Source organism: Physeter macrocephalus, chromosome 14 (genome assembly GCF_002837175.3).
Source record: "Physeter macrocephalus isolate SW-GA chromosome 14, ASM283717v5, whole genome shotgun sequence".
In the NCBI taxonomy this organism is placed as follows: domain Eukaryota; kingdom Metazoa; phylum Chordata; class Mammalia; order Artiodactyla; family Physeteridae; genus Physeter; species Physeter macrocephalus.
Window position 1 is genome coordinate 7522910 of NC_041227.1, and position 25239 is coordinate 7548148.

Here is a 25239-nt window from a genome sequence, read left to right on the forward strand (position 1 = left end):
GAATGAAAACTCTCTCTGTGCTCAAGGCTGTGGTCTTTACTAGCATGAGTTCAACTTACAGAATTTAATTAGAGAAAGTGGAGGGGAGAGAAAGGAGAATATTCTAATTAATAATCAATGTTCTTGTCATCACCTTGCTTTAAACCCTTCCACTTGTTCTTGCGTTGCACCTGTTAAAGACAAATGAAATGAGAAAATGAAGGTAAAGTGCTTACCAAAATGCTAGATACCCTCTTGAGCTTGAAACCCACCAACGGCCTCCGGTCATATAGGTATTTAGATTATCTATCAAAATCATTCCCACAGCATATAAACTCTTCATGACCTAGCCCTTGCGCAACTCTCCAGAAACAGCTCTGAACGCTTCCTCACCGTCATCGCACCCACCTCCCTACTTACGCTGTTCCCTCCAGATGTGCTGAGCTACTGCCATTCCCCACCTGGGTCATGCTTTGTTATATCTTCAGGCCTTTGCCTGTGCAATTCCCTTTGTCTAGAACAGTCATTTCCAAAACAGAGTGCAGTGAAGTGAAGGAAAACATTTTAAAACTTGTATTTACTTATGTATGTCTGGAATAAATAAGAAAAGTTTTTCTAAAATATAATACCATAGTGTATGGATTGAAAATAGAACACATGTAGAGGAATAAATATTAAAATATTAGGATTTGCTTTTTTTAATTGAATGAATTATGTAATCAAAAAAGTTCAAAGACTATGGGTCTAAAACACTCTCTGTGTCTTACAATCCCCAACTTAGCCTGGACAAGCCCTCTTTATGACATACTTCCTCCAAGTCATCCTGGACCTTCCAAAGCTGGACGAGATACATCTCCAATGACTTCCATTCTCCAACAGGAGCTTTCTAGTCTACTTCCACTCTTGCCTCTTAATATTCATTCCACTTTCATCTCTCACCATGGCAGCCAGCGATAGCTTGATCATATCACTTCTTACTTAAACCTTCTCAATGATTCTCAACACACTTAGAATTCATCCACACGCCTCACTACGGACCCTGAATTCCTAGAAGATCTGGCCCCATGTAGCTCTCCACCCTCATATGTCTATCCCCTTTGTCCTCTGGGCTCTGGCCCCACTGACTTCATTGACCTGTTCTCAGTTACCACAGGAAGCCCATTCTCGACCTAGGCTCTTTGCCTGGTTCTACCTTCTATACTGAAGGGCTTCCCCCAAATCTCTGCATGGCTGATCCTTCTTGTCACAGGTCTCAGCTTTCCCTGACCACTCAATCTAAAGCAGACACCCAGTCACTCTAAAGACCTGTGCTGTCCGACATAGCAGCCATTGGCCTCAAGTAGCTTTCAAGCACTTGAAATGTGACTAGACCAAATGGAAATATGCTCTAATAAATCAAATGCCAGATTTTGAAGACTCAGTAGAAAAAAGAATGTAAAATGTCTTACTAATTTTTTTATACTTATTATATGTTAAAATAACATTTCCCATATATTGGATTAAACAAATTATTAAAGTTAACGGCACCTGTTTCATTGCACTTTTTCAACATGCCTTCTAGAAAATTTAAAATTGCACATGTGGCTCACATATATGGCTTGCTTTATATTTCTATTGGACAGTGTAGCTCCAGAACATATTTTTTTAAAATTTTCCGTGTAATTTTTAGCTTGACCTACCATTTTCATTTATTTGCCATCTGTTCTCCACCTCAGCCTCCCTAGGATCTCCTTAAAGGTGGGGTCTTCATCTGTCTTATTCACATTATACCACCAATGCCATGCAAGCTCCTGGCACATGGTGAATACTCAACAAGTATTTGTGAAACGAATGAATAATTTTACAGCACCTTTTGTCCTAAGATAGTGTTTACTGAGCATTTAGATGCATTATAAAAAATAAAGTTGATATCTCTATTTTACAGATGAGGACGGGGATATGGAGAGATTAAGTAAACTACAAGTGACTAATGTCATAGAAATCATGATTTGGGCCCAGGCAGAGTCTGTGTGATTCCCCCAAAGCTGCAATGCCCCAGACCAGTGATCTCACATATAATCTCCGAGGATTTATCTGTCGCCCCACCCAGCACCACGAGGACAGGGATGGGAACACAATCATTGTTGTTTCTCTAATGCTGACTCACAGTAGGTATTTATATACATATATAATTTTATATTAAATTTATATATATTATACACAACAGTTAACATTTATCGGTTATTACTATGTGGCAGGTGTTATTCTAAGCATTTACAGTCCCACCTGGGTCTTTAATAGACATCTCAAAATTAACATGTTCAATTCTGAATTCTCAATCTTTGCTTCAAAACTTGCCCTATCGCCTATTTTGCCACATTTCAGTTAATGATAATCTCATTCTTCCAGTTGACCAAATCAAAGTATTGAAGTCATCCCTGACTTCTTTTCCCCCCGTGCATTTCTAGTCTGTTAGGAAATCCTCCTATTGTTATTTTTACAATAGGTCCAGAACCTGACTGCTTCTCACCACCTCCACAGCTATAAACTTGGTCCAAGCGCCCAGAGCACTGCAACAGCTGCCATATGAACTCCTGGCTCCTGCTGGCATCCTCTAAAGACAGCCAGAGTGATGCTTTTAAAATGTAACCCAGGGACTTCCCTGGTGGTCCAGCGGTCAAGAAAGACTCTGTGCTTCCAACGCAGGGGACGCAGGTTCGGTCCCTAGTCGGGGAACTAGGATCCCACATGCCGAGTGGTGTGGCCAAAAAATTTAAAAATAAATAAAAATAAAATAAAATGTAACCCAATGCACAGCATTCTCCAGCTCGCCACTATCTAGCGTCTTCCCTCTCTCATGCTCAGGACAAAATGCAACATCCTTGCGTTGGCCAAAGAAGTCCAACCTCACTGACCTTATCTTCTACCTCTCTCTTGCCACTCACTCTGCTTCAGGTACACTGGCCTCCCTGCTTGTCTTTGAACACTTCCAACACACTCCTACCTCAGAGCTTTTGTCCTTTTGCCCTGCTGTTCCTTCTACCTGGAACATTCCTCCTCATGTGTCCATACAGCTCCATTCCCCACCTCCTTCCAGTCATTGCATAAACGATACTCTCTTTCCTGATCACCCCAGTTAAAATTGCAACTTACGCCGTATACACACAAACACATGCGCGCACACACACACACACACACACACACACTCTTTCTCTCCCTTTCCTGATTTTTTCTCCATAGCACTGATCACCACTTGACATATAGTTCACCTTTTTTTAATGCTTAGTCTGACACCTTCTCTAGACTGTAAGCTCCGTGAGGGTAGAGGTCTTTGTCTGCGTATCTTCCCTCTTGTACGCCCAATACCTAAACATAGTAGCCAATAAGCATTTGAATTGAACTTATATGTACGAACTTATTTAATCGAGGGGTCGGTGCTCTTCCTCAGTAAATATCTTAGGCTCTGTGGGCCATAAGGTCTCTCTCTGTTACAATTACTCAACTCTGCTGTGTTCGGTGAAAGCAGCCACAGATGATACATAAACAAACAGGCATGGCAGTGCTCCAATAAAAGTGTATTTGCAAAACTAGGGAAGAGGAAAGGGCATATTTGCCCCGTGGGTTCGCTGTTTGCCAAACCCTGATTTAAATCTCACAACTGCCCAATGATTTGGAAAGTATAATATCCCTAATTTATCAGGACCTTTAAGTGGCTTGCCCAAGATCACTTAGCTGGTCAACTGCAGAACCGATTAAAACCTGTTTGGTCAGGCGAGGGGTATTCAAGGATGCTGGGAAACCAAGAGAGACCTGAGAGACACCAATGGGACAAATAAGAAGTGGAAGCATCTCAGTGAGAAGCCAGCCCCTGGCTGCTTCCATCCACACTTACAAAGGAGGTGCCTCAGAGACTCAAAGTCATGAGGTTTCTTCAGCCTCTCAGCCTCCCCACATTCCCCAATGAGTACCAGGAAGACCACCAAACCCTCTGAGATCAGAGCCAGACTGTGCTTGTTTCTCGCCCACCACCTCAAAAGCCAACAAGGCTTTGATGCAGATAATCCTTGCCCTTGATGTGTAACAGGGCTTCAATGAACTGGGTCTACAGATGATAAAATCACATCTGGCCTTGCTCTTTTCCCTCCTGTCTACCATATTGTCCTTGCCGTTGCCATTACCTTCACTTAAGAAGTAGAAATGTAGAGAAGAGCATGCAAAGCATGACCCCATCTCCATTCACCACCATGTATTCATTAAATCATGAGAGGATTGGGAGAAATTATATTGGGAAAGGAACTAAACAACATGGAACCTCACGTGAGAAAGATACTCATGTTGTCTTTTCAGTCCTTCTGAACGAGTCATGGAGAACATTCCAGTCATTTGGTAGTAATGACTCTAAAAGGTCTCTAAAACTTGCTCATCTTCCTTTTCAACAAAGAGAAAGCCTTAGGACCAGTGCCTTCATGGAGTGATGTGTCTAGTTAGAATTCAATAATATTGTTTGGTTTTTATTGCATTTACTTTTTTTATTGGAGTATAATTGCTTTACAATGTTGTGTTCGTTTCTGCTGTACAATGAGGTGAATCAGCTATATGTATACTTATATCCCCTCCCTCTTGGACCTCCCTCCCACCCCACCCCTCTAGGTGGTCACAGAGCACCGAGCTGAGCTCCCTGTGCTATATAGCAGGTTCCCACTAGCTATCTATTTTACACATCGTAGTGTATTTATGTCAAACCTAATCTCCCAATTTGTCCCACCCTCCCCTTCCCCACTTACTTTTATTGTATTTACTTTTGTGGTGGATTCATATTATGCCAACCCAGTTAAGCGAGAAATAACTTTTCAAAGAATTGCCTTTCCTCCACAGGTCCGAGTTAGGGTGGACCACAAGATCTGGAAGGAGGAAGTGAAGCCGCACCATATTATTTCTTTCTTTTTTTTTTTTTTTTTTTTGCGGTACGCGGGCCTCTCACCGCTGTGGCCTCTCCCGTTGCAGAGCACTGGCTCCGGACGCGCAGCCTCAGCGGCCATGGCTCACGGGCCCAGCCGCTCCGCGGCATGTGGGATCCTCCCGGACCGGGGCACGAACCCGTGTCCCCTGAATCGGCAGGCAGACTCTCAGCCACTGCGCCACCAGGGAAGCCCGCACCATATTATTTCTACACTTTGGAGGCTCAGCGCAGGGCGCTGCTCACGTACATTGTCTGAGATCTGAGGGTTCACCTGGTGGGTGTGAGGAAACAGCTGCACTGCAGCTTCTTCAGCTCCTGCCAGATCCTCCTTAAGCCCCTCAGAAACCTGGGCCAAGTGTCTGTCTAGCTCCGTGACGATAGGTGCCATCTTCGCATTTCCGCCTTGCACGACGCCCTCATTGCTGAAGATGGTGGACTGGAGACTTAGCCAATCAGAGGCTTCCATCCCAGCCACATGGCTTCCGGTTTGTCTCTGTTTCCCGCACGTCACGTCCGTCTTCGCTGCTGACGTCAGGCTCCAGCATCGGGCACACCTACTCTGTAAACCAGCTCCCACAATTCTGTAAGAACTAATCCTGAAAATAAATTCCTGATGAAATATCTCCTGGTGGTTCTGATTCTCTGATAAAGCCCCCGCTAATATAGCTTCTCTTATGGAAAATGATATTGGTTTTCTTCATGAATGGCAGTTCTATAAAATTTCCACATAAAGAAAATAACTCATTTTAAAGAAAAACTAGTAAGTGAAAACAGTGAAAGTGGTCCATAGCTATGACAAAGATTGTGGAAGGGGTGTGTGAATGACTGATGATTTGGAAACACCCTATTATTTTTCCCTTCTTTTTTAAGAGTTAGACCAGGAGGGAGAGGGGCAGGGATAAATTGGGAGATTGGATTGACATATACACACTACTATATATAAAATAGATAACTGATAAGGACCTACTGTATAGCACAGGGAACTCTACTCAGTACTCTGTAATGACCTATATGGCAAAAGAATCTAAAAAGAGTGGATATATGTGTATGTGTAACTGATTCACTTTGCTGTACAGCAGAAAGTAACACAATATTGTAAATCAACTCTAATCTAATAAAATATTTTTTAAAAAAGAGTTAGGGATAAAAGCAGCAAACCTCTGAATTAGATCCTATCAGTGAACAAGTTCCATGACCAAGTGTACTTTGTGATAAATTTCACTTAATGGTACTGTTTTTGGATACCCCAGTATTAAAAAAAAAAAAAAGCCATTCATATTCATAGATTGAAAATGGCAATATAACATAGAATTACACTTCACTTTTTAACTTTATATTTAAAATTGAAATTTTATTATTTTTAATTAGAATTGAAATTTTATTATTTTTAAAAGTGAACATTCACATGGTTCAAAATTCAAAATGATTTCAGTTGTATATATTGATTAGCCTCCCTATCTGTTTTATATCCCCTGAACCAGTCACTGTCACCTATTTGCAACTACATTCATTAGTTTCTTATGCAAATGCTAGCATATACACACAAATGTAAATATACAGCCTTGTCCCCCTCCTTTTTTACACAAAATATAGTATTCCATACATACTGTGGATCAATACTTCCAGGTTATAATTTGAAAAACATTTTTCAATAGCCAGAAAAATTGTCACACTTCTGATGTGCAATTTCACTTATCAAGAAAAAAGATCTAAAGGAATAAAACTTATGTACAAAAATTTTATTTGCAGTACTATTTATAATAATAAAAAAGGAGATAATAACCTTAAGAATTCCAAATTAATAGAATATTTAACACAACGGAATACTATGCACCAGAAAAAACAAGAAATGAGACTGATCTTTAAGTAATGATGAGGAGAGATTTCCAAATTTATTAAGTAACACAAGGTAGGTGCAGAATAATATATATAGTATGTACACCATATATGTGGGGAAAAAGGAGTATACAAAATAACACATGTATAAGCTTATCTACATATGCATATATGTATATGTAGATATATGCCTGAAATACAGTTGAAAAAATAAAAACCGTAAGAAACTATAACATTGATTGCCTATTTGGATAAATTTGGGGAAAGGGACGAGAGAATTTTTTTTTTTTTTTTTTTTTTTGTGGTACGCGGGCCTCTCATTGCTGTGGCCTCTCCCGTTGCGGAGCACAGGCTCCGGACGCGCAGGCCCAGCGGCCATGGCTCACGGGCCCAGCCGCTCCGCGGCACGTGGGATCTTCCCGGACCGGGGCACAAACCCGCGTCCCCTGCATCGGCAGGCGGACTCTCAACCACTGCGCCACCAGGGAAGCCCGAGAGAATTTTTGATGTGTACTTTTTTTTTAGTTTTAATTCTGGAATTTTGAGCCTTGTGAATACCTATAAAATTTTTAAATAGCATATAATTTAACATTAAAAATATTACTATATTTTTAATATCATATATAAAATTATTATAGTAATATTAATTATGGGTTAAATGAGTACATTTATCATTAATATATTTTCCAGTTTCCTTTGATCCACCATTTATCTGTTAGTACCGAGAACTGAGCCTCACACATAGTAGGCACTAAATAAAAAGGTGTTAAATAAGTGAATGCATGTGTGGAATTCATGGAGCCGCAAATGAATGTATGTTCATGAAATATTTTAAAATAGAAGAATGATTAGGTCACTGATGTAATAGGTCTCAATTGCTGATGTGGTTTCTGATAGAGCCACGCATATACCACGAATTACCAGAGGTGCACATTCACTCACGACAGAACTCACTAGAAAGAACACACTCTTTCTTTATTAACTTTCCCAGCGTCATAGGAGATGTAAATCGCTTTATCGATGGAGTATAATTAATAAAGGGCATAAGCCACAAAACCAAATCCACTGCCCTCTGCTGTCAGCAAGTATAACAAGTAAATTGCATTCAGAGTATTAGCTGAGGGACTAAAATTTGCTCAAAATTCAGAAACAGGTATCATGGGTCCTCTTTCCAGTTTTGGAACAAATAAAATCAAAATGGTCACTGAACCCATTTGGTAGTAGTTTCTTAATGGGCTGGAGACAGCATAGCTCACCATTGCAAATAGCATATTTAATTTTTCTCTGGTTATAATGAAATTCCTAACTGAGCTAAAGAATTTCCAGAGTGTCTAAATGATGGAAGTCATTAGTCAAAATACTGTATATATCTTCATGCTAAGGGTGGAAACTTACACTGAGGACTGTAGGTATGACTTTATTACTCAGTTCGGGATCCCAAGCCAAGTTCTGTGACCAGGGAAGGGAAGACTGCAAAACAAACAGAATGTCAGCATCATCGGCGGCAGGCTGCCAGATTTCTCATCTTAAAAACTGGACTTTGTCCCTTCACACATTGCTGACAGCAATGTAAATTGCTGTGGATCTTGGGCAAGTTAATTCGCGATGCATATCAAGGGTCATTAAAATATTCAAACTCTCTAGCCTTATTATAATCACATTGATTATTAGGGAACAGTCCTTTACATGGTCAAAGTTATATGCCTGGGCATTATTTGAATTTGAAACAGTTTAACTGTTTTAACTATCAAGTAATCATGTACCTACTCAACAGAGTACCACAGACTTTAAAATTATGGTTTGAAAGATTATGTAATTATTTGAGAAAATGTGTATAATGCAATACATTTTAAAACATACACAGGACATGACATTGTAAATATATAATCATAGCAACCATGTGAAATTTTAGAAGCATGGGGGGAAAATGGAACGAGATATACTAAAATAACAACTTTGTATTGGGGCATTAGGTTTATGTAATTTTTTAATAAATAATATCTAGCAGTTTATTAACCAATGGAGTATATTGCACAACAAACTACCTCACATCCTTCAGGAAGAAAAACCACTAAATTTGAAAAGTAAAGACATCACCCGCTGAACCCGGACACAATTAAAATGTGCTTTAAATAGTTCTTTGGGGGAGAGGACACAACACTTCTACTCAAGAGAGACATTTGTATCATCCAGGTCTTTTCTTTACACCCAATCATGCCATGAATTCATAGGAAATGGGCTCCAACAGTTCAGGCTCCTTTCCACTGGTTCTCACGAAGTGTGCTTCTGTGGGTGGAGCAGGCTGGTGCTTCAGTTGAACCCAAGTAACTTTCTCTTTGGCTTCCTTCTTTTCCTGATCATTTTCCTTCACCCGTTTCAGGAAGCACTCTCGGCTCTTAGAGTGCTCAATATGCACGTTAATTCTCTTGGCAAGAATCTTGCCCTTGTTTGTTTGCAACGATGCCAACAGCATGATGAGTAATACTGTAGACTCTTCCAGTTTTGCCATGGTAACATTTCTGGGGCATTCCTTTTTGAACAGTGCCCATTCCCTTGATATCAACAATATCACCTTTCCTGTAGATTCACATGTATGTGGCCAAAGGAACAACTCCATGTTTTCTAAAAGGCCTAGAGAACATATAACGGGTGCCCCTCCTCTTTCCTTTTGTGTTGGTCAGTTTGGCCAATTACTGGAAGATGGCGGTTCTGGCCGAAAGGGCTATATAATTTTATTACTGGGAAAAATATTGGAAAACCTTGCAAAACTGTAACAATAAAAAGAGGAAAAACATTCATTGACATCAATGTGCTCTTTCCTATTCTTTTTGTGTCCAGTGTTCAAATTTAGTTTACTATATTGAATGAGATGGTCTTGGTTATTAAAATTCTTCTAAAGATTCTATATATGGAACCTAGCTTTAGACTATTAGTTTACTTTTCTAAAGGAATGAATAAACTCATAAAGAGGGCTCAGACACCTAGCCGCAATCTCCTGCCATTGGTTTTCAAGTCAGTTGCATGACATTCACTTTGGTTTCCTTCAGATCCATTTCTTAGTCTTTTCCTTACTAGCAACTTCCATGTTTCTTATTTTCAGAGCATCAGGTAAAAAGTAGTTCAAGAAAATATCTAAAAGAAGCAGTCTTACAGTAGTAACTCAAAGCATTTAGCTAGTCCTGTTACTGATATTAAAATGACGAGGACTGGATCTAGAGACCTGCATTAGTATTGTAAAGATTAAGCAGAGAAAGGCATAGGTCTGAACCTCTTGCTTTTCCTGGTACTAGTAGGGCAACCTTGAGTAGATTATGCATTCCCTGTAAGGCTAAATCCTTCACCTGTAAAATGAGGACAATGACAGTACATCTTAAAGGTTTGAGACTGAATTCAAACCCAGATTTGACCATTATGCTATATATTTAGTCAAGTAGTGTGGTTAATCATAGAAACAGATGTGGGTGTCTCGTCTGTGTGACCTTGGTAAATTATTTCATCTCTCTGTGCCTTAATTTTACCAGTGCCAGAGAGGCCCTTTCCAACTGGCCAGAGACAGTGGAAGTGGTGACTCCTCCCACTTAACAATCATTCCACTAATAGTGACTCAACGGTACTATAGTAACTGCAGCAGGAGCAGAACATCCCAGAAGCAGTCTCTGCGGGTGATGCGTGATTCAACACACTTTCTCTTCCATGCAACATCCTGATGAAATGGACCAACATTCTGGGTTCACTGCACCCATGTTGGTATAAGTAACAGGACTATAGCATGGACGGTGGGACCACAGCTAGGAGTTCAGATTCTGCTTGGTCGTTGACCACTTCTGCGATTCTGGACAACTTCTGACTTCTTTGATCTTGAGTTTCCTGAAACTTTAATTGAAGCTAACAACATGTGCCTGAGAGAGACCCAGAAAGATGATGAACGCAGAAAATCTAGCACGGCACTTAAGAATCTTCACTCTCCCTTCAAAGAGAGTAATACCAATGATTAAATGTTATTCAAAGAGTTAAGAGTTAAGGAAATGCCAAGCTCAATTCCAGGTTCATCTTGCTCGGCCATATGACCTTGAACAAGCCATGTCACTCACTGTTCTGACCCTTACTCTGTTCATCTATTAAAATGGCGTCACAAGTAGTAACTAATTCCCCTGTACATGTATATAATGTTTTGCCTAGTGGCAACTATTATTAAGTGTCCTACTATTATTAAATCCTAATGGCACTAGCAATTATTAAGTGTCCTACTACTGTTAGGTCCAAATTCAGTATATTGATTCATAGAGTTCACAATAATTTCTATCAGTATTTCTACGTCCAAATTACAACCAACTACACTGACATGGTAATGAGACGGCATTATGCTTCCACAGAAAAATCTTTATTTGGCTGTAGGGCCAAAACCTACAAAACTACTGTTCAATAGCTTTTGGAAACAAACCTTTATAAAACCAGCTCAAAGCGACAAGATTCTCTCTCTCCTTCCCTGCATTCTATTATTGTCCTAAACAAAGGACTTGGGTTATACAAATTAAACGGTTCACCAAGACCTTGGGTCTGAAATATTGGATGTAATTTTGCTACATAAGAGTGAACATCAACACTTGTAAAATGACACAGAAAATTGGAAGTGAACAAATTATCAAGATATACTGAAATTCCAAATCAGTTTGATTTGTTCTGAAAATCTGACCCAACTTTCTTCTCCCCTTTGTCCAGTCCAACCACAGTCTCTCACTGACGAAGCTGCCATGCTTACGTATTTAAGCATAGAATCCAAATACCATCTTTCTCTCTTGACAAACTAGAGCTGTTGTTCCCTTGATAAACTTAATATGATATGTAAAAAGACCACTTAATCCTCCAATTTATGACCGTGAGATGTTGCTGAAAACCTGAGCTCTCAATGCTCCTAATTAAAACATTAATAGTGATCACTAAAGGGAAATATATTTCATTAGAATTGTGAGGACGTCTACAGCGTTTTTGGCAAAGCCATAATGATTATGTTAAGGTGCAGAAAGTCACGTGGCCTAGCTTTCTCTCCTGCAAAAGAAAATATACAGTGAAAGTCATATATGATGACTTTACCTATGAATGAACATAATCTGTTGCTCTCCCAAGTTCCAAGAGATACAGGAGAGAGAAGGTCAGTGATGTTACTGGACCATGTCTTTCAGGACAAGACAATACATGAGGATATGCCCTTGTCATGCAGAGAATGAATTTCAACATATTTTAAGTAAAATGAGTTCACTAAAAAAAAAGTCTTATCTTCCAACTGGTATCCTCCATTTCTGCCCAATTAGGGTCATGATACTATTTTTATTCCACTACAAAACGTAGGAATGTGCATAAACAAACAAATGGATAGATAAATAAATTAAAAAGCATAAAATTTAAGAAGCAAATGAGCACCCACCTCACTTTACGTCCAGTGTTCCACTTCTTAGAGGAAAGCACAGTTACTTTCCAAGAGTTAAGACCAGAACTATTCCATCCTTCATCTACTCCCATGCAGAAATACTCAGGTGCACACATCTGTGCCAAAATCCCTCTTTTTTTCTGCCACTTGCTTTTTTGCACGCTTCACAATATATCAGGATAATTCCACATTGTAGATTCCACATTGTAGCTTAAAAATATGATTTCTGAGGGGCCAGAGCCTCGGAGAAGTCATGAAATTGCTCCTGGCTTCAGTTTCCCCATCAGCAAAATACAGGGATCAAACGAGTTCATATCAAATCTCTTCGCACCATGAATGTCTAATCATTCTGGTCCTTTTCTCTCCCCTCTGGTTTCAAAACTTGAATTGATATTATTCTTTTTATATGTTACCCCTTAAATTTAATATAATCTTCACTTGCATGCCTAGATCACAGAATAGTGAGAAATATTCTTTTAATTACCCTTATATTCTCCTTGTTGGTCGTTTCTCCAACTAACATGCCAATGCCTTTCTCCGTTTGAACCTTTACAAGATAAAATGAAAATCTTCTCATTTCTAACTCCATATGCCTAAATGCCCATCTAAAAATCACGATTACAAATTCCCTAGAATGCATGACCATAACTGGTGGGGAGCTGACCCCTTCTTTAATATAGAGAAATTAGTCTAACAAAATGATTTTTTCCTCTTTGAAAGATCCAACTTCATCTATCTCTGAAAAATAAGCTTCAAAGTTAAACACCAGTAAAATGTCCAATCTGCTTCACTCACACTTTATCCTGTATCCATCTCTCTCAAACGGATTTAACTTAAGAAATTTATTTCTGTATGATAAAGAACTTTTTTAATCCCATGTGTAAAACTGTCAATCTCATTAAAAGGTAGTCCGGCAGCCTGGGGAAATGTAGTTCTTTCTAAATCTTTAATCAATCTTGAAACATCTGCCAGTCAGCATGTCTTCTGGAACTGCATTTATGTTACAAATGTTCTCCAGAAATTCACAGTTGCCCAATGAAATTGACAGTTTTAAAGAAAAATCAGATTGTCTCCTCTCCATGAGTGGGCTACGCCCCTTTCAGGATTAAAGTAGACTCAAATCCGCAGACAAAAGCATATTCCTTCCCTCTGGCTACAAGAAGCTATAATCAGAATTCTCCTTTTATGACAGTGTAAACAAGCACTCAGGAAAAAGAACTGCCATCAGGCCTTTCGAGCAAGAAAAGTTAAAGTAATATGCATATAAATCTTGTCTACTGTTTATTTGGAGTTTCTTCCTCCCAGAGAAAACCACGGTTGATATTAATAATTTACCAAGTCCAAATTCAATGTAATGAACCAGTGGAGGTATTTTCCTAATTCATTCATTAGATGAGTCTGTTGAAGAGACCGGTGCATTTTAACAACATAAGAAATGAAATGGGACTTCCCTGGTGGCATAGTGGTTAAGAATCCGCCTGTCAACGCAGGGGACACGGGTGCAAGGCCTGGTCCGGGAAGATACCACATGCCACGGAGCAACTAAGCCCGTGCGCCACAACTACTGAGCCTGCACTCTAGAGCCCGCAAGCCACAACTACTGAGTCCAAGTGCTGCAACTACTGAAGCCCACGTGCCTAGAGCCTGTGCTCCGCAACAAGAGAAGCCACCGCAATGAGAAGCCTGCGCACTGCAACAAAGAGTAGCCCCCGCTCGCCGCAACTAGAGAAAGCCTGCGCGCAGCAACGAAGACCCAATGCAGCCAAAAATTAATTAATTAATCAATTATTTTTTTTTAAAGAAATGAAATGAGCCATCGAACTTTCATTTTTTGAAAAGTAAACTAAAGAAACATTTTGGTGTTGTTTTTTTGTATTTATTTTTGACTGTGCTGGGTCTTCGTTTCTGTGCGAGGGCTTTCTCTAGTTGTGGCAAGCGGGGGCCACTCTTCATCGCGGTGCGTGGGCCTCTCACTATCGCAGCTTCTCTTGTTGGGAGCACAGGCTCCGGGAGCACAGGCTCCAGACGCGCAGGCTCAGTAGTTGTAGCTCACGGGCCTAGTTGCTCTGCAGCATGCGGGATCCTCCCAGACCAGGGCTCGAACCCATGTCACCTGCATTGGCAGGCAGATTCTCAACCACTGTGCCACCAGGGAAGCCCACCATTTTGGTTTTGAGAACACTGGGTAAAATACAGGGAGAAACCATGAGCCAGCAAATCAAGCAAAACACATTCTTGCAAAATGTCTTGGCTCCCTCTTTGGAAGGCTGAGCTAAGGCTGCAGGTTTGCAATTACAAATCACGTTGCTGCAAGTTGGGTTTAGCAGAAAGCAGATTCTAAGAAGGAAATTTGCATTCAGAATGTTTCGTGGGAAGGGCTCTGGAAGCGACACCTAGGAGGTCGTCAAGGATGCAGGTCAGCTGTGATGCACTCTCAGCAATGCCCCCATCTCCACCCAGGAACCTGGAAGCCTGCAGAGTTGTCCCAAACTGGGGCAGTCCATGAGAGTAGGCTGTGCCCCAGGAAAGGGGCTTGGCTTTGGTCAGGTAGCTCTCTTCAGCATCAGCACAGGGCATGGCTTCAAGCTGTCTGTCTACAACACTCATAGCACTCCCAGTCGGGAGATGGGAGCCTTCAGTCCTGGAAGAGACGGGTGGAGATCTGGGAGCACACTACAATGCCACTACACTGGTCTAGCCCAATCCCAGTCAACCTTTCCACAGGTAGGCAATGGATGCTGAAACGGCAAGCCCAATGAGAAAAAAGCTCCACGATGCTGGTGGTGAAAGAACTAGGGTCCTGCTAAGGTGTCTAACTGGAATGTTGAAGGAGACTTGGATAAAAGCATGGAACATCCAGCCCCTTCCCAGAAGGCCTGCTGATCAATAAGGCACAACAATAAAGTTAAGAGCTGGGAGGAATTCTTCAATTCACTCAGTCATTCATTCAACAAATACTTATTGAACCCCTACTATAAGAAAAAAGCAAGAAGCAAGACAAGGATGAGCTGTACCCTTGTGGGGCTCACAGACTAATGAGGGTGAAACCATCAAAACAACATGTTCAATCACATACTTTAAAACAGCCATGAGTGTTACGAAGAAATTAAGGCAGCACTGTCCAACAGAATTCTCAAAAATGACGGAAATATTCTATATCTGTGCTGCCCGACATGGTAGCCACTAACAAAATGTCGCTATGGAGCACTTGAAAGTGGCTAGTGTCATTGAGGAACTGAATTTTTTAAATTTTATTTGATTTCAATTAATTTAAATTTAAAGATCCACATGTGGTGACTGGCTTCTCCCAGCATTTAGATGTGGGATGGTGCTGGGAAAAGCACCATCAGTAACATCCTAGCTGAGCTTTTCAGGAGGAGAAAGAAGTAGAGCAAGTAAGAGGAAGAGTTTTCTGATCGGTGAAAACACATGTGTAAGGGCAGTAACAGAGGAAAGAGAGCTTGGCCACCGGAGGAACTAAAGTAGGTAAGTTTGGCTTGAGTACTGACTTGGGGCTCAATGATCTGAGAACTGATTTGGGTGGGAAGAGATATGGCAGGGTCTAGATCACGCAGAGTGTCTTAAGTACATTGCAGAATATTTATGTGTAAGGAGAAGGCATTAGAGAGTTTTAAAGTAGAGGTAGGATAGGACTGGATTGGATTACTAGGTAATCAGTTTGCTGTAAGCAGAATAAACTTGGGGAGTGGAGGACGGGGCCAAGGAACATCCTTGCAGGAGAATATCCTTCCAAAGTTAAACACACACACACACACGCTCTCAGAGCTGAAACACACCCCAAGTGAGGACCGGCAGAAACAAATATTTCTGGACATTCTCGGTGCAATGTACAACCTCTTTGAAGGAAAACTAGATCTATTTATCAAAACTCTAAATATACACAAATTTGCAAGAGCAACTTCCTTTTTAGAATTTATCTTAGAAAAATATAGTATCATGTATGCGTAAGTGCATGCACGAGGATGTTTACTGCTTCATTGTTTAATTAGCAAAAATTAGAAACTATGTTAAAATGTCCATTATTAGTGTGAGCGAATTAAAGAAATCATGGAACAGCCAAATAAGTGAATATTGGGTATCTATAAAATTTTCTGAAAAGTGCTACAACGTAAGTTAAAAAGAACAGGGACAGAGTATATAACAGTACTTAATAATATGATTTGCAAAGTAAATTATACACACACAAAAACACATGCATTTTTATATATACCTATACATATATATAGGCATATACATATCTCCATACAAATATACAAGAATCTGCCTAGAATTGCCTGGAAATGGAGACAAGTCTGGCGTAGGAGGGAACTTCCCTCTTCATTCTATCTTTTTTTGCCTTGTTTCCTTCACCATGTATACGTAATATAAAACACTAGTAAATTAAAAAGACTTCATATATGCAAACGCCATCTTTCATTGTAGGTAGTGTGGGCCTGTTTCTCCTTCCTTCCTTCCTTCCTTCCTTCCTCCTTCTTCCTTCCTTCTTTCCTTTCTTTCTTGTCAGAAATTCAACACTGCCTTTTGAAATCCAAAGTAAACCATAAAAAATAATTTTTTTTCAAGTTATCTGTTCTTGTTTTGTGGTCTGACACAAGTCATAGCAGCACAGTGGCATCCAAAGTCTTCTCTGCTATTTTCCACTCAGGTGGCCTATAGCAGGGCACTGCAGAGACCAACTTGGGACTAAATGGGATATTGTGTGTGTTTGGGCATGCTCTTCACATCCACAATCATGCTTCTGGCTCAGAGGCAGACAGGTGGGAAGAGTGGGAGGTCAGACATTTGTATCTCCATCTTGCCACAGTGGAAGCTGAGGTGTGAGAAGTTCAGTGACACGCTTTGGTCACAGCAGAGGGCCAGCAGCAGGACAGGGGAAAAAATCAGGCCATCCTTATTCCAGCCAGGTTTCTCGTCTCAACATGTGTGTCCCATGCCAAAGACTGCAGTTTGGAGACTGCAAAAGGGCTACCAACAAACATCACCCAATAGAATTCCTCAAAAGTCCTGGAATTTCTTGGGATTTATGAATATATGTACTTGTGAGATGCTAGGGCTACTGTCTGTTTCACAACTGAATATGCAAAATGTTATTTCAGGGGTTTATTCCTTTACTTAAATGTTTATTGAGCATTTATTATGGGCAGAGACGCTAGTCTATCATCCCTCCTCCAAGCTGGACCCACTTGAAGCATCTTACAAGACTGAGTGAGTTAATAAATATATTGATTGGGCAACATTAGTTACTATGCATTTGTTTGATTCAATAAACATATTTCTTTACCCAATATATGTTGAGCAAATTTTCAGTTTTATCATTTTAACTTCAGAATAAAAATAACAAAAACAGCCACAGTTAACATATGATTTATCATATCTTCTAGGTCAAAGATTTTGACACAGCATTTCCCAGGAAGGTGCTGTTCTAAGAAAATAAATCATCCTTTATGTATTTCTAAATCCTTACTTAATAACTACTTTTTAAATTGTGTAAATGTCATTCCTAAAAGAAAAAAGACTGCAAAACTGAAAAGATTCTAATTATAAAATTGCCAAGAACTCAGCGTTATGCTTGAGAAAATCTATGTGCAAAACAGATTCACTTTTCACCTACTGGATTAGCAGAATCTTGAAACAGCTCTCAAAGCACACTTTTGCAAAATGGGAGGAAAGGGGTGGATTCACAGGTTTCTGGGAACATCCTCCAAGGCAACTTTGATAAAATTTTACATGTGAATATGCTTTGGACAATAAGTCCACTTCTAGGAATCTATTCACCAATATGCTCATCGTGGGATGAGATGGGGGGGTGGTTTGCAGCACTGTCTGTAACAGGGAAAAAGGAATTACTCAGACGCTCCACAAGAGAGAAGCAGCCTGAACTCAAACTTAGGCGCTGCCAGGTGTGACTTGCACAAAAATTTAACATTACAGTTAACTCAGTCTTTTGATCTGTAAAATGGACATAAAAACTCCTACTTCCTGCACATATTTAATAGTAAGTAAAAGGAAGAAAGGAAAGAAGGAAGAATGGATAAATAAGCAAGCAAATACAGCAAATATACCCGTACACTGGAATTCTATCTGATTATTGAAAACAATGACATGTTGCTAAATAAGAAAAGCACGGCTCAGATGAGTATGTAATTATATATATCACGTACACACATACATTCATGCACACACACAAAAAAACTTTTTATACATAGACTCTTCTGGAATAAACTATTCACAGTGGTTGCTTCTGGGGAAGGAAACTAGACGATTCCTAGGGACAAGGATGAAAAGAATCTTACTGTTCAATGTAGAAACTCTGTACCTTCGAATTTTGTACCAAGTATACACATTACCTATTCCAAAAAACATCAAATAAAACTTAATTTTAAGGGGGCCAACTCAAACCTCGAGCGTTAATTGCTGAATTCCCTGGTAATGAATTTGCAGATTACATACCAGTAGCAATTATGAGACATCTTAGAACATCCTACCACTCAAAAATAGAATATACAACAAAATCAGGTGGGACATAGGCACAGTCTTCTCCTTGTTTTCTTACATGTGAATGTCTCATTCCATTATTCTGACCTGCAGTAAAATCATTTATTCATTCAATCAGCAAATATTGAGCATTTACCACAGGCCAAGAGCTGGGGATACAGCAGTGAATAAGATAGCCAAGGTCTTTGGTCTCACAGAACTTACAGCCTAGTGGGAGACGACATACCCTACAAAGAAATAAATTAAGAAAAAAATGTATCTGGCACAAAAATAAGAACAATGTTCTAGAGGAATGCGAGGGGTAAACTTTGGACGTGATGATCCATATAGGTTGGTCTCAGGCAGGAAATATAAAGCTAAAATCTGGATACCAAGAGAGGGCCAGCCAGAAGAAAATCAGAGAAAAATCATCCATCAATGAAGAAGATGGATTCAAATGGACTAAGACCTCTCCTGGGGCCAAGTGCCCGGGAATGTTCCTTTCAAACCACACTTCACACAACATTTTCCATCTGAATTAATGGATGTTGAAGACCTGACTAGTTTCATAACATCTAGATTTGGGGTCACTGTTGGTGAAATACAACCCAGGCTCAAAAAGTGGTTCTTTGGCAAATGAGCTAAAATACCTGCTATTGGTAAATGGAAAGCTGGAAATCTGAAGAAATTGTTCATATGAAAAGTCAATGAACTCTTTCACTAGGGGATTCAAAGAGGTATGATTTCTTAAAGTTTTTTAGAAATAATTTTCTTTTATTAAGTTAATGTGTGGTATTAAGATAATAAAATGCATTTTAAGACTATAGCGCTTTCCTGAATAGTGTAACCTGTAGTAAGTAAAAGCTTTGAACTCAAGCTAGTGTTTTAATTTGAGTTAGTAGTCCATTCATAAGATAGGCTAATTTCTCTTTCTATTAACCACTAAAGTATTCACTGTATAAATGAATTAAGGGAAGATAAAATAAAAACTTAAGCAAATTGAGACAAGTTTGTGGGTTTGGGGGAGTTGGGGGTGGGAAGGGACACACACACCCATAGTCATATCAGACAGAAGTTCCTTAGAGGGTGGTATTGAGTACATGGGATATCTTTTCTTAGAACCCAATTTTTAATATATTTGTATGAAATCAAGCCATACGGCAGCTACAAGTAAAGAATTTTTCACGAAACCCACTTAAAAAGATAAGTGCAATCATCCTGTGTTTCCCAAACTTCAGTCACGCACAGCCCACCATTTGGATTTGTGCTGCATCTGCGTTCCACCACCTACCCCAACAGTTTTTGCTGCTTCTTTGTAACACTTGCACTATGTGTTAATTATCTATTTTAAAACTTTGCTTTTTAAATTAAATAAATTTATTTAAAGAGGAAACTATATATTCTTATCTTAAATGGAAAACTAGTATCACTTGAAGGTAAAATGTAATACAATATAATGTTAACGAATACAATAAAATATGATATTTTTGAAGACTCTGCACCTAAGCATGGTTTTCTATTAAAAGGCCTCCTAGCCTTGAGCTGAGTTAAATAAGAAGTAGCACTTTTTCTCATTTTATGATTCAGTGTTGTTTACTGCCCTAAAATGGTCTCTCAAGCCATGATTCTCACATTTGGGGAAGACGTGTAGAGTTAATAAGCAAAAATATGATGGTCAATCTTTAATCAAAGGTCTGCCATTTTTGTCTAACATATTCAACTATGTATTTTCTAATACAGTGTTTCATCAGTGGCTCCTAAATAAACCCGATGTTAGAAAAATGAATCGCTAAAGTTAACGGCAAGAGGAAAGTACAATGCTACCTGTTGGTCATTACCAAAGCCGTGACTCTTCTGCTGAGATACGAGTGAATTAATTTCTACCAGTTTATGGTTCTTACAGACAACAAACAACAAATATCACCTCAATCTCTTAACAATAAAAAATAAAAATCAACATTACAGACCTTCATGAAGTTTCTACTGTGAGTCAGCACAGGATTAAGAGTTTGATATCTTTTATGAGAAGCATATTATTATCCTCATTTTGGTACATGAGGAAGCTACATTTCGGAAAGAGTAAGCCATTTCCCCAAGGCCACAAAGTCAGTAAGTGGCCAAGTTGAGATCCAAACTGAAGTGTGAGTCCCAAATGTACGCTACGTCCACCAAGGAAAAAAATAATGCACCAATTCAATTATGAATGAAAGAAGGAAGGGAGGGAGGGAAGAGGAAGGAAGGAAAGAAAGAAAGAGAGAGAGAGAAAGTGTCCCAGCAAGATGTGTAGTAGTTATTGTCAAGACTATTCTAAAAATGCACCAGTTCAACGAAGGAAGGAAGGAAGGAAGGAAGGAAGGAGGGAGGGAGGGAGGGAGGGAGGGAGGAAAGGAAGGAAGGAAGGAAGGAAGGAAGGAAGGGAGGGAGGGAGGGAAGGAGGGAGGGAGGGAGGGAGGGTCCCAGCTAGACTTGTAGTAGTTCTAGTCAAGACTATTTGAAAATTCATATTGAAAGCAAAGGACCTAAAATACCTAAAACAATTTTGAAAAAGAAAAATAAAGTGGGAGGAACCAGTTTACCCTATTTCAAGACACTGTACAGCTACACATGTAGACATATATAGACATATCACTGTACAATGGAGGCACACAAAGCAATGGAAGAGAGTAGAGGACCTAGGAATAGATACACATAAATATGCTCAATGGAGAAAAGACAGGCTTTTCAACAAATGGTCCTGGAGCAGTTGGACCTCCACAGGCGGAAAATGAACCTACACCTACAATGCACACTGTATATAAAAACTGACTCAAAATGGATCATGGACATAAATGTAAAAGGTAAAACTATAAAATATTTATAGTAGGAAAGAAAAAAAGTAGGAAAAAATAGTTGGGATCTTGGGCTGGACAAAGCATTAGTACCAAAAGGGAAAAAAAACTGACACACTGGACTCCATCAAACTTAAAAATGTCTGCCCTGTGATAGACCTTGTTAAAAGGATTAAAATAATAAGCTACATACTGAGAGAAAATGTTTGCAAACCACATGTCTGAAAAGGATTAATATCTAGAACATACAAAGAACTCTCAAAACTCAACAGTTAAAAGCAAACAACCCAATTAGAAAATGGGCAAAAGACATGACTAGGCATTTTACCAAAATGTATGTACAGACGGCAAATCAGAACACGAAAAAATGTTCAGCATCACAAGGAGATGTCAATCATCATCTCAGCATCACAAGAAGATATCAATATACACACATCAGAACATCTAAACCAAAACTGACACCAAAAACTGGGGGGCAACACCAAATGCTGGCAAGGATGCGGAGAAACTAGATCACTCATGCGTTGCTGGTGTGAATGTAAAATAGCACAACCACTGTGAAAAACAGTCTGGCGGTTTCCTGAAAAACTAAACATGCACCTACCAATACAACACAGCAACTGTACTCCTGGGTATTCTCCTAGAGGTATGAAAACTTACGTTTGCACAGAAACCCAGACCCAAATGTTTATTATCAGCCTATACATAACAGCCTAAAACTGGAAACCACCCCCAAATGTCCTTCAATGGATGAATGGCTAAACAAACTATGGCACATCCATATCACAGAATACAACTTAGCAATAAAAAGGAATGAAACTTTGATACCCACAATACCGAAGGCAACCACGACAATTCCAGAGAATTATGCTGAGTTAAAAAAAAAAAAAAATCCCAAAACATTGCATACTGTATGGTTCCATTTATATAATATTTTTGAAATGATAAAACTATAAAAATGGAAAACAGATTTGTGGTTGTCGGGGCTTTAGGGTTAGTGGGAAGGCGGAGAAGAAGAGGCAGCTATAAAAGAACAACACGAAGGACCCTGTCATGAGGGAATGTTTTGTATCTTGATGGTACCAACATCAGTATCCTGGTTGTGATACTAGGGATTTGAAGGATGTTACTATTGGGAGAAACTGGGTAAAGGGCATGCGAAATCTCTCTGTATTATTTCTTACACCTCATGTGAACCTACTATTACCTAAAATCTAAAAATTTAATTTAAAAAAATGAGACAGTCGTTCTTAACCTTTTTTGGAAATTGTGGAGGGTGGGAGGTGACAGGGTTTGGGACACAAAAGTCCTGCTCTCTCTAAGAATCTCCTAAAAGCTATGAAGTCACCTGAGAACAATCATGTGCCTCTTACCCATAACACAGTACACACAGCTACCATTTATGTTCTCTGAGACCCAGGGCATCCACAGAGGCTTAGAACACTTAATAAAATAAACATAGCCCCCCAACTGCTCCGAAAAAAATCAGCTTCCAGATACTCATCCAAAATGTAGGCATCTGCATTCTAGAAAGAAGCTATTTTAACTTCAACATTCACATATATCTGTGGCATTTCTAAACTCCCAATTTCACTTTGAATTTCACAGAAACGGGGGTTTGCAGGAGGGAGGCGTCCTAATCTCTTCCTGGTTTGGAATCCCCCAAAATTTTATTTCCACCCAACTGGGATCAAATTCCTAGAGGAAGAGGAAAATCAAGTTTCCCCTTCCCCGTTTCATGAAAATGAAACTGGAGATACCTGCAGGTGTCTTTTCACTTCAATATTTGACCCGTTACTCATACTAATTCATCCTTAACTAGAGTGAATATATTAATCTCATGTTAACAATACCATTCCAAAAACAGACTGTCAATTCCTTGAGGATGTTGACTGTATCCGTCTTATTTAAGGTGGTTTTCCCTGAGCTTCTTAAAACGAGTATTCACTCAATAAACATTTGATGCATGATAAAATAAATGAAATCAAATATATCCCAAAGGAAAACTAAATTCTTAAAATACCAAAGATAATGATCCACAAAAATTACAAAGCTGCTTAAAAAATAAATATTTCTAGCCATCTAATGAATATCATAAAAAAATACATTGGCAGATGTGGGGAAAATCATCACAAAAGTAATTCGGTTTATGCCTACACACAAAATCACTAAATTGGCCATTCTTTGCTTAAATCGGTTTTGGGGATGATTAAAGGCTGACTTTATGCATAATTAATCATACCATCCACAAGGATCATTGAATAAAGATGACTAAAATACCAGCTGGAAAGCACTTCCGACATGGAAACCAGGGAAGCTGATTCAAATGTAGCTAAAATACTGAGTACTCTCAGGCAATACTTAGCAAGTGTATTCAGTCTAACTGACCATAAATTTCACTACTGGAAGTTAGCCCCAGACTCTTTTTTCCTTGAGGAAGGAAAAGGATGCTTCATGAATCTTACTGAATGGTTGTATGTGTTTGTGTGCATGTGTGTGTACATACACTCATGTACTGATGATATATGATGAATTTATTCAATTCCTATGATTTTGATGTTATGAATATAACTTTGCCACGATATCATTAAAAATGCACAGATCCCTGATCATCTATAAATCCAAAACCCTAAATGAAATATGAAACCTCTTTGGCATACTGGGTCAAGTGAAACAGAGAAACAAAGGAGTGAGAAAATATTTCTGCCTAAAATTTGGCCATGAATTAACCAGTTTTTCAAATCTACTCTGCCACCCAAGAAAAAGATCCCCAAATTAACGGTTATGCCCTAGTCTGATGAGCTTGCTCAAACCAAAGTTACATGGAGATGGGGTTCTCTGGTCCTGATACCCTTGCCATTTATCTAAGGATCATGAAAAATCCTACAAAGGCAAATATCCCTTCCATAAGCTAACATCGGTGCTTGTACATTAATTATTTCACGGATATTAAGTTTTGTTTTCCTAACTAAAGAGCAAGGTCTTTGAGGATGAGAGCTATTGCAGTGAAAGAGATGAAAATAACAACCATGTAAGCATCATCATCCTCTAACAGCACTAGTAGTAGAGAGAGCAGTAATAAACATTAATTGGGTTTCCACTGTGTCAAGCATTGTGTTAAGCCTTTTATGAGAATCCTCTATTAGGTGGGTATTAGGAGTCTCCCTATTATTACAGAAGACTGAGGCTTATAAATGCTAAATAACTCACCAAAAGTCATATAACCAGTTGCTGAATTGGGATTTTAACAGTCTCATGTCAGAGCGTATGCTCTTAAACCAGTAGGTAGTGATGGATTCGTTCATTCAATAAATCTTCATCGAGTGCTTCTCCATGCTGGAAACTGTTCCAGGCACTGGGGTTCAGCCCTCATGGAGTTTCACATACCATTTGGGAGATACAGGCAATCAACAAGTAAAACATACAGACTGGTAAGTGAGGGCGTGACAAGTCTAGAGAGAAGAAAAACAAAGGGATATAGGGGGAGAAGTAGGGAAGAGATAAAATAGGGTGGCTGGAAGGCCTCAATGAGAAGGTGGCATTTGCAGAAAGGCTGAAGAAGGTGAGGAGCCATCCAGGAAGAGATAACGTGGGGAAACAGCATTCCAAGCAGAGGGAACAGCAACAGAAAAGATTCTGAGTCAGGGGACTTCCCTGGTGGCACAGTGGTTAAGAATCTGCCTGCCAATGCAGGGGACACAGGTTCTATCCCTGGTCCAGGCAGATCCCACATGCCG

The 25239-nt window shown here is 39.5% G+C and overlaps 1 protein-coding gene and 1 pseudogene across 1 annotated transcript in view; both read right to left on the minus strand.

Moving 5' to 3' along the window:
- Positions 1 to 25239, minus strand: part of DOK5 (docking protein 5) — a 157403-nt gene that overhangs the window by 127024 nt on the left and 5140 nt on the right. The gene's annotated exons all lie outside the window — the stretch shown is intronic.
- LOC112066201 (60S ribosomal protein L21-like) lies at positions 6811 to 9444 on the minus strand (annotated as a pseudogene).